Source organism: Nicotiana tabacum, chromosome 1 (genome assembly GCF_000715075.1).
Source record: "Nicotiana tabacum cultivar K326 chromosome 1, ASM71507v2, whole genome shotgun sequence".
Lineage (NCBI taxonomy): Eukaryota > Viridiplantae > Streptophyta > Magnoliopsida > Solanales > Solanaceae > Nicotiana > Nicotiana tabacum.
In genome coordinates, this window is record NC_134080.1 from 180945323 (window position 1) to 180956733 (window position 11411).

Consider the following 11411-nt stretch of genomic DNA (forward strand, 5'->3'; position numbering starts at 1 on the left):
TTGGATGGAGTTCAGGGGTTCTCAAGGTGATAATATTGGTGATAGTTCACAACTAAATGAGCATCAAGTTTATTTGTCGCAGGGACTTGAATCAGAGAATCCCGATGGTTTCTTTGATGTTTTGGAATGGTGGAAGGACAAAGAAAAACACTATCCAGTTCTTTCAAGGATGGCTCGAGATATTTTAAGTATTCAAGCTTCAGCAGCGACATTGGAGAGCGCTTTCAGTCAAGCGAGACTTCAAATCGGTGATCATAGAGCGTCTATGAGGGAGAGCTTGAAAAAATTAGTACTCTTCAGAGATTGGATCCGTTCGGAAAGAAGAAATTTTGGACTTGCTGAATCACAACTGGAGATAGACGAAGCTTATGAAGAAATGCTAGCGGAACTTGCGGAGGATGCTGCTTCGCCCAGAAGCGGTGATGAACAAGCTTCTTTTCCGCCACCACCAACGGAAATACCTCCAAACCTTGAAGGATTTATGATATTTGTTAGAGATAATACATAGACTAATATGTAACTTGTATTTTGGCACATCTTCATTAGTTTCTTTTCCTTTTAATGGTGGTATTAGCACCTTGTTGTGCTCATTCCATTGGGGTGAGGAAGACTAAGAAAGATATTACTACTTTTTGTTAATGTCGTAATAATAAAAATTATAAGGCATTCCCTTGAATATTCTTTGCAATTTTTTGGTGTTTAAATTTGAATTAGAAGATTTAAGTCACAATATATAATATAATTTACAAGAAATTGCCTTAGATAAAAAAAATATTAAAAAAATAGCCTGGAACACTTAGGCCCGTTTAGGTCCGTGGGCCCGACCCATGTGGGCTTAGGCCCACAGTGGGCCAGTTCCACCCTCCAGGACCGTTAAGCCCGGGACCGTTTGGGCCCGACCAGCCAGAGCCCGGGCCCGTTTGGCCCGGCCGGTTTAGCCCATTTAGGTCCGGGACCGAACCACAATACAGCCTTATCTGAAACTTCTTTCAATGTAGTAATATATATTCCAACGAAAATTACAATATCCACTTTTACACATGAACAACAACGAAAATACTCTTTTAGCTCTACACATATTAGATAAGAAATGTTATTAGTTAGAATAATCAAAGGAAAATGGTCAAAAGCACACTTTTATTATATTTGAGGTCATTCATACTCTTTCTTATTATCAAAATATTTCGTATTTAATTTGCCGTGAATGTTGGTAAAACTTCAATATGAAATATAATAGAGAATAATTTTAAACCTAATTGAATATATAGATGGGTACGTAGATTTTGGCATTTTTCATGAAGTATTTTGATACATAAAATTCACTCGATTCATACTGGATCTCCATTAAAATCAAAAACAAATACGAGCCAGTCTACTAATGCTAGGAGTACGAATGATCATGACTCCAAAGTATAACATGAGGTAAACTGAAATACATCGTATAGAATTAAGAGAGGTAAATTAGGATTTTATTTCGAAAAATCAATAAATAATCTGCCAACAACTAAATAACAGAATTTCCAAAAGAATATTTTTACCATCAGGGACTAGCAAATGCGTTTTCAAACAACATCTTTATGAGCTCTTCATTAAGAGGACTGCAAATCTTGATCAAAAAATCCTCAGAACGCGAAATCAGATAAGAAAATACTCCGATTTCACTTTGCCGCCGGGCGGGAAGATGATCGGAGACTTTCCTTCTACAAAGAGGACACGTCCAATGAGACTGTAACCAAATATCAACACAATTAACGTGAAAAACGTGGCCGCATTTCGGCAGTTTCCGGCACTTCTCGCCGCAATGCACGTCGTGGAGGCAGACGGCACAGTAGTAATGTGCCTCGTCTCCATTGTCCGCCACGGTGAACGGTGGCGGTAGGCGGTGGTCGTCACGGCAGAACCACCGGAATTTAATGCCGCAAATTATGAAGACGGCTACTGTAGTTGTGGCTGTGGCTATTAATTCAACTTGATATGCCATGGCCTAATTGGTAAAATGAAGATAAATTTGTTAAGGATCTGTTTGGTAAGGTTGATGCTAGTTGAGTTTATAGGCTTCATTTCCGTGTATTATGATTCATGAACAATCAACTAATCTAAGCTTCAAGGACAAAATCAATAAAGTTTATATTATTTTATTTCTTTATTTTGTAACGAGGAGTTTAACGTTTGACTATTTATAGAAGTTCCCACAAGTCCTAAAAATTGTAGATCTACCTCATATTTGAGATTCATGATTTCACTTCTCTTGCTTTGTCAATTTCAAATTCACGTTAAGGGGTTCATATTTGACTATACCAATAGTGTACACCAATTTTTGTGTAATTAAGCAGCGTGTATTTTTTATGCTATATTTGTAGGGATTGTTTCTGGCAAAGTGATCGAATTGAAATATATACACTTCATTTTCTTGTTATATTGGTAAAAGGACTAGCTTTATGTAATTACTAAGATTAGAGAAAGTAATAATACAATATGAAAAAGTTGGAGGGTCTAAATGAAATGAATCTAATCTCTAGCTAGTTTGACACAAGACTTGATTATACTTTATTCAACTACAGGCATTAAAAGACGATGGTAAAATTTAGAAGTCACAGGCCGAATCATTCATAATTCCTTTATAATGGCCAAATCATAATTTAACAATCAACTAATATTTCTTAACCATAAATTAATATTGCGTGCAAATAAACATAAGGATAATGCAATCATATGAACTGATAGGGTAGAAATAATTACAGAAGCACAATATATATTAAATCCTGTGAAGTGGTTGGATGGTTGCTATGTCAAAAACTTTTAAAGAATCAAGGTCAATGTTTTAAGAAGTTCAATGAATTAATGGACATTTATGGAACCCACCCGTGTGGCTTTACATTGAGTAGATCCCAACTTGTTTGGCAAGGTTAGCCAATTTAGACACTAATTCTATGTACCATCATGTTGTAGTGGGATACATAGATCCTTCTGCCTTTGAGAAAATACTGATAGAAAGCCCTTTCTTTTTTTAAGGGTCTTATGTGGTGTAAATCTAGCTTAGTCGGGATCCTAATATATCAAACACCGGATAAAAAACATAAAAAAGAGAGTAAATTTTTTATTCTTTGGTTTTTGAATATCTCCAGTTTACCTGTAGCTAATATTGAAAGCATAAGTAATTTCGTTACGTACTCTAACAAGTACGTATCCCTCCTTCCAAAGTTATGTGGTGTCATCTTCTACATTATACCCTCCTTACCTAGTTTTGATTTATATTTTGCTACATCGACAAAGAAAGTTTCAATTAAACTTATATATTTTTCTTGTATTATTTTTCACTTTAAAATGTATTCTAAGAGATAATTATTCACATTTAGGGTGTGTTTGGTAGGAAGGAAAATGTTTTTCATGCAATGGATATGAGTGATTTTATCACTTATTTCCCCTTGTTTGGTTGGTGAGTGGAAAACTTTTTCCGGAAAATATTTTCTAATATTTGGTTAGATAGTAGAAAATATTTTTTTATGCTACTCCCCTCACCCCCTTTCCCCAAGTTTCCATGTTTCTTTGCCCCCACCCTCTCTCCCCAAATACTCAACCTTTTCAGGACTCTATTTTCTTCAACAATTTAATTATTCTTCTAAAAATTCAAACAAATACTCCATAGCTATACTAATGTGCTGCTTTACTTTTTTACTCAAAACAACGTTGAAATTTATGCTCCATAACTAAAAAGAAAATACTTCTTTGGTTGAAAAAGAAAATACTCTTTCTACAACATGAATATAACGTAATCATTTTCTTCAAATAAAAGAAAATACTTTTTCTAAATCATGAAAAAAAATACTCATTTTGTTGAAAAAAAATAATTTTTTCTACATCATGAAAAGAAAATATATTTTTTGTTAAAATGAAAGAAAATATTATTTCTACGTCATGAAAACACAATACTCATTTTGTTGAAATAAAAAAAAGTATTTTTTCTACATCATAAAAAGAAAGTACTTTTTTGTTAAAATAACAAAAATACTTTTTTATATCATAAAAAAATATATTCATTTCTTGAAATGAAAAAAAAATCTATCTAAACATGAAAAAGAAAATATTATTAATAATATTTTTATTTAGAGTGGGTAGGGGTAGGGGTGGGGATTGGGGTGGGTCAGGGAGAGGTAGGGTGTGGTGGGGGTGGGTGGGTAGGTGGGGATGGGGAGTAGGGTAGGGAAGGTTGAAAAGGAGTTTCGGAAAATATTTTTCCTTCTCTTGATAGGGAAAATATTTTTCTCCAATTGGAGGAAATGAGTTGATGAGCAAAAAAATTTCTAAAACATTTAAGCCAATCAAACATGAAAATATTTTTCGAAAAATATTTTCTTCATACCAAACATACCCTTAGTTTTACTACTATAAAACATACTCCGTTTGTCTAGTTGATCTAAAAGTAGTATCGAATAATTGGGCATTTGGGGGCATAAACACTAATATCATTAGGAGTGGCAAACGGGCGGGTCGGGTCGAATATGGTTCAGGTCAAAACGGGTAATGGAAAAACGGATAAATTACCTGACCCGACTCACATTTAATACGGATAGAAAACGGGTTAGCCGGCGAATTATATGGGTAACCATATTATCCGTGACTTCTTGCATATGATCACTTTTTGGAGAATTCTTAGTTTCTCTAACTTGAGGAACCCCCGATTTGAGGCTTTACAAGTGTAAAAGTTAGACACATTGGTTACCCATTGGTTATAATATGGTTCTTATCCATATTTGACCAGTTTTTAAATAGTTCATTATCCAATCCACTTTTTAATGGATAATATGGATAATTAACTATTTTCTTTGAATCATTTTGCCACTGCTAGTTATCATTATAGTCAATGAACAACACGCGACTTATGCACATAGGAAGCACTTTTTATTTAATGGATCTTGGCCCAAATTAGTAGAATCCCAAAGCGAGTCTTGGGTACCAGATGGGAACCAAAAAATTGAACAAGTGAATGGCTACACATTTTTTTGATGTAGAATATGTAAATTTGTCACATTTATTATGTTCAAATGAGTTGAATTAGAACATTCCTGTTTTTTATTTGTTTAAGCTCGACTAGTTTTTACTCCTTCTCTTTTGTAAGAAATGTTAGTTTTACTCTACAGTAACAGTCGCTCTAACAGTTGCGTCTTCCTTTCTGCTTACACCATTTCTTTGTGAATGATGACTGAATACTTGTAAATGAATGTCAAACTAACAAGAAAGAAATTTATCGTTGGTGCACTCATTTATCGGAAGCTTTTAGTTAGTGCACACGGTACGAATTTTTTTTAAACATTCTTGTATATGCTGTAGAATTTGAATTTTCTTAGCAAAATTCCTGGAGTAGTAGGATGAAGCCATAATGAATATTATCAAGAACTTATGGCAATATCTTTTAAGAAGACATAGTCGAAGTCCGAATTTAATTTACTTTTGACGAGCTGCTGATAACATTAGTAGATATGTCAAAAAACATTTCTTTAAAACAGAAAAGGGTGGCTTCACAAGTATAATATGTTGTTGGATTAACGTTCATCCCAATTCAATTGGAGTCTAAGAATCCTACTAGTAGTCTTTGAGTAACGACAAATAGACTATACATACGGCAAAAAGTGAATAAAACACGCAATTGCTGTACAAATTGTCATTATGCAACCCAACCTTTTCTTAATGGCAATACAAACTTTATTCAATGCGTAGCAAATTTGTTGCCCAAGTTTGCTTTTGAAAATTGACAAAGCAACTCAAGCATGAACCAAGTTCATCCAGAGTAACATAGACACGAGCAGAATCAAGCATAAGGAATGCACATGAGGAAAATAAGCTTATCTTGTTATATTTGATATCTTCTGATCGAAAAGATTGCATAATTAATAAGGAGAATGACTCCTTAGTCCAAAAGAATACTATCCAAGATAAGGAAGGAGTTAGAGGTTGAAGTTAATTAGAACTCTTTCACTAAGGAATAGTAGCATTAGAACTCTAATTATTTTCTACTCTACTAACTCTATAAATTGCAGGATGTTCTCACTTTACAAGTTACGCACAAAAGCAGAAGTTAAACGTGAATTGAGAACAAAATAGCAAGGCAATTTGCAATTAGTTCGTGTGTAATTCAAGTGTGCAAACCTGAAGCTACATGAACTAGATAGAAGAACCAGTTCCAAGTGTCTGTCTTTTATTCTAGTTCAATTGTAGTAGATGTTTTCATATTTTACCTTTAGCTTTATCTAAAAGCAGTTGTAATAGGTACTTTGAGTTTTCAAGTTACACTTAACTTGATGTTGTCGCAACAATTAGAGTCTGGCTGCTACAACGGGATTAGAGGTAATCCATAGGTTTACAAAGAGTTTTTGTAAATGTTGTTTTGGCTCATTGATTTAATGAAGTGTTAGGGAAAATTCTACTAAGTAGTAGGTCGTGGTGTTTTCACCTTTTGAGTCTGGTGTTTTCCATGTAAAAATACTTGGTTTCTTTACTTTCTACATTTATTATTTCCGCAACAGTAGGTTAAGGAACACATAGACGAACCAGGTCTTTCTATAATTTGTCCACGCAAAAATTGGACACTACAAAAATCACCCCCTCCCTCTTGTGTGGCATTGAAGTATAAAATACCAGTTGGTATCAGAGCAGGTTATCCTTGAAGAGGCTAATACCTTAGGAACAGATCAAGATCAGTGCACCACCTGAAAACTTGGAAGGGCAATCCATTGCTAGGCCACCACTCTTTAATGGCCAGTGCTACTCTTGGTGGAAAAACATGATGAGAGATCACATTATAGGAGAGTACTATGAGCTATGAGACATTGTCACTGACTCCATTGGCTACCTTAAAGAAAAATGCCGAAGAAGTAGATGTGCCAAAGACAAGAGCTAACTGCACTGCTAAAGACTTGAGGAAATGGGAGAAGAATGACAAAGGCAAGAAATGTCTTGTTTGTGGACTTGATCCAGATAAGTATAGTAGAATCCAAAGTTGTACCTACTAAGGAAATTTGGGACACTCTGCAAGTGGCCCATGAAGGAACACCTCAAGTGAAGAGGTCTAGAGGAACTCTATTGTATTCTCAATATGAGAACTTTACCATGAAGGAAGGGGAAACCATTCAAGAGATGTACACAAGTTTCACTACATTGACAAATGAACTAAAGTCTCATGGAAGGATTATTCCTGAAGAAGACAGAGTTGAGAAGATTTTAACAAGGCTTCTGCATGTTACTTGGGAGAGCAAAATTACTGCCATTCAGGAATTAAAAAATATTGCCACCTCATATTGGATGAGTTAATTGAAAATCTTACTGCTTATGAACTTAGGAGGCAAACTATGGAGATGGATGTACCTAAAAAGGAAATAATCCTGGCACTCAGAATCACTGAAGGTTCTGATCTAGAAGGTGATAAAATGGCTATGATCACAAAGGACTTTAAGAAGTACCTAAGGAGAGGAAAGGGTCCTTTGGAAAGTGGAAGCTACAACAAGTCCAAGGTTCCTGAAAAGCAAACCAATAAAGGATGCTACAAGTGTGGGAAGACTGATCACCACATCAAGAACTGCCCTCAGTGAGAAATTGAATGGAAGAAGGAAAGAGCTAAATGAAGGAACAGGAAGAAGGAAGAGGTTCAACCCACAAAAAGCAACAACAAAGGATCAACAAAGATATAGTCACTACTTGGGTAGATAGCTCAGATGATGATAATGATGATGAACGAGCCCTTATGGCTATTGGAGAATCGGATGAAGAAGCTAAGGTAACTGTTTCTCATCTTAAAGACAAGATTAAATTTTTGTCTAATGAAAGGTTATCTGAGTTGCTCCTAGAGCTAATTGATAAATCTGAAGATGTAAACAATGAAAAGGAATAGTTGTCTAAAGAGTGTATAGTTTTAAAAGCTAAGTGTAAAAACCTGGAACTTAGGGCTAGTGAAAGTGAAAGTAAAAATATTATGTTGAAGAACCAGGTTCATGAACTTGACACTACTGTCTTAGAGCTTAGATCTGAAAATTTAAAATTGAAATTAGGAACAGGTAAAAAGACAGTCGATCACACACAACTCACTTAAGAAGAAAATGTAGGAAAAATGAAAGACGAGTTGTACAAAGGAGATGAGCAGATAAGAGTCCTAAAGAAGGATCTAAGCAAGGTCAAGCATGATCTAGACAGAACCTATAAATGGAACAGGTCCTCCGATGCACTTTCATGGCTTACACGAACACCATAGTAACAACAAAAGAGGACTTGGCTACGGGACCCCTGCACCTAAGTGGGATCCTAAAAGCAAGTACCTCACACTTCCTAAGAACAAAAATTTGCACACAATATGGTAAAACTAGTCATTATAAGAGTGAACACACTGCAAAATAAAAGGCTAGTTCAAAGAATAAAGAATTTGTTCAAGAGAGCAATAGGCTGCCAGGTTGGGCTAAAAAGAATTTTATTCACCTTTTTGCCTATAGAATGAGATCCAAACTAGTTTGGGTTCCTAAAACTAACCCCTGATTTCCTTTTTTAGGTCCAAGTGAAGGGAAGCAACTAAATATGGTATATGGATAGTGGTTGCTCAAAGCATATAACAGGAAGCAAAAATCAGTTCCTTTCACTTGAGGACCTTAAAGGAGGTTATGTCTCCTTTGAAAATGGGAATAAAGGTGAGATCATTAGGATTTGAAAGGTAGGTAAGACCGATTCTCACTCTATTAAGAATGTTTACTTGATAGATGGACTGAAGTATAGTCTAATAAGTGTATCACAACTGTGTGATAGAGGTATCATGTTAGAAGTCACCTCTACAAAATGCTTTGTAATTAATCTTACCACTGACAAGATAGTTTTGCAGGTAAAAAGAGTGAACAACATATATATTGTGGATCTATACATACTTTCGAAAAATGAACTCACTTGCTTAAGTGTGTTGAATAATGATCCCGTCCTTTGGCACAAGAAACATGGATATGACCGTCTAATTCAACTCAACAAACTAGCCTCCAAGGACTTGGTGATAGGGATGCCTAACATTAAGTTCAAGGAAGATAAAGTTTGTGAGGCTTGTGCAAGGAGGAAGCAGGAAAGATCCTCTTTCAAAGGCAAGAAAATGGTAAGAACCATCAGGGCGATAGAACTGGTCCATGCGGATCTTTATGGACCAATAAGACCATTGAGAAGAGGTGGTAAGAGATATGTTATGGTGCTTATTGATGATTACTCTAGGTTTACTTGAACACTATTTCTAACATCTAAAGATGAAGCATTTGACATGTTCACTTCTTTTGTTAGAAAAACTCGAAAATAACTAGGTAATCAACTTGCATAAATTAGGTATGATCATGGTACTGAATTTGAAAAATGCTAAATTTGCTGAATTTTGTGATGAGAATGGCATAGATCATAATTTTTTTGCACCTAGAATTGCACAACAAAATGGAGTAGTTGAAAGAGAGAATAGAAAATTGGAAGAAATGGCTACGACTATGCTTCTTTCTAGTAAACTGCCCATAGTTTGTGGGCAGAAGCTGTGAACGCTGCATGTTACATCATAAATAGATGCATGACCAAATCTCTTGTTGAGAAGACTCCCTATGAGTTACTTAAAAGGAGAAAGACAAATATATCTCATCTTAGGGCATTTGGATGCAAGTGCTTTGTGCACAATAATGGTAAAGACTCCCTAGGTAAGTTTGATCCCAAAAGTGATGAGGGAGTATTCTTGGGATATTCTTCACATAATAAGCTTAGAAGAACTATAACAAAATAACTATATATGTAGAAGAAAGTGTACATATGATTTTTGATGAAGCTAACATTCTTTCTGAGAGACAGGAACATGAAGATGAAGCAATTGGGCTGGTAAGAAATCCAAATGAAACAACAACCTAGACTGAAGTTGTACCAGAGGAAGGAACATGTGATAGAATAGGTTCTTCTATTCATGGCAACCTGACAGGGGAGAACTGAACCTCAAACCTCGATGGAACCTGTCCATGAACCTGTTCCTCAGCATCAAAACATTGGAGGAACATCTAGAGGAAATCAGCTGGTTGTGAAACTTTATAAGTACCAAATTTCTCATCCCATTGAGAACATAATTACTTATCCGACCTCTGGAATCAAAATCGGATCTTCTTTGAAGAATCATTGTGCTTTTGATGCTTTTGTATCTCTTATTAAACTTAAGAATGTTGTTGAGGCTTTGCAGGATGCAGACTGGGTGAATGCAACACAGGATGAACTCAACCAATTTGAGAGAAGTCAAGTTTGTCATTTGGTACCAAGACCCAATGACATATAAGTGATTGACACTAAATGGGTCTTTAGAAACAAACTTGATGAAAATGGAACAGTTACAAGGAACATGGCAAGATTGGTGGTTCAAGGGTATAGTCAAGAGGAGGGCATAGACTATGATGAGACTTTTGTTTCAGTTGCAAGAGTGGAAGCTATTAGACTCCTTATAGATTTTGCTGCTTAAATAGAATTCACTCTCCATCAGATGGATGTCAAGAGTGCCTTCCTCAATGGCTATCTAAAAGAAGAAGTATTTTTTAGGCAACCTCCGGGCTTTGAAATCAAGGAATGTCCTAATCATGTATACAAGCTTGACAAGACACTTTATAGGATCAAGCAAGCTCCAAGAGCATGGTATGAAAGATTATCAAAATTCCTACTTGAGCATGACTACAAGAGAGGTAAAATTGATAACACTCTATTCTTGAAGGAAAAAGGTAAAAACCTCTTAGTAGTTTGGATATACGTTGATATTATAATCTTTGGAGCAACTACTGATAAGCTAAGTAGAGAATTTGCTAAACTAAAGGGGAGTGAATTTGAAATGAGTATGGTGGGTGAGCTTAATTTCTTTTTAGGCTTACAAATTAAATAAAACTCAAATGGAACTATGATTCATCAGTAAAAATTAGTGAAAGAGTTGCTTAAAAGGTTTAAAATATAAATAAAAAGAAATCGATGCTCCTATGGCAACAGCCAAAAATTGGATATAGATGAATTTGGATCATCTGTTGATTAGAAACTGTATAGAGGAATGATTAGTTCTCTCTTATATCTCACTGCTAGCAGACCTGACATTATTTTCAGTGTATGCCTTTGTGCTCGATTTCAGGAAAATCCCAAGGAGTCACACTTGACTGTTGTTAAGAGAATCTTGAGATACTTAAAAGTCACAACTGACCTTTGTCTTCGGTATCCAAAAGGTAGTAATTTCAACCTACTGGAAAATGCTGATGCTGATTATGCAGGTTTTCTTGTCGATTGAAAGAGCACCTCAGGTATGGCAAACTTTCTTGGTTAATTGTGTCTTGTGCTACCAAAAAGCAAAATTTTGTGGCCTTATCTACTGTTGAAGCTGAGTATATTGTTGCTGCCTCACGTTTTGCTCAGTT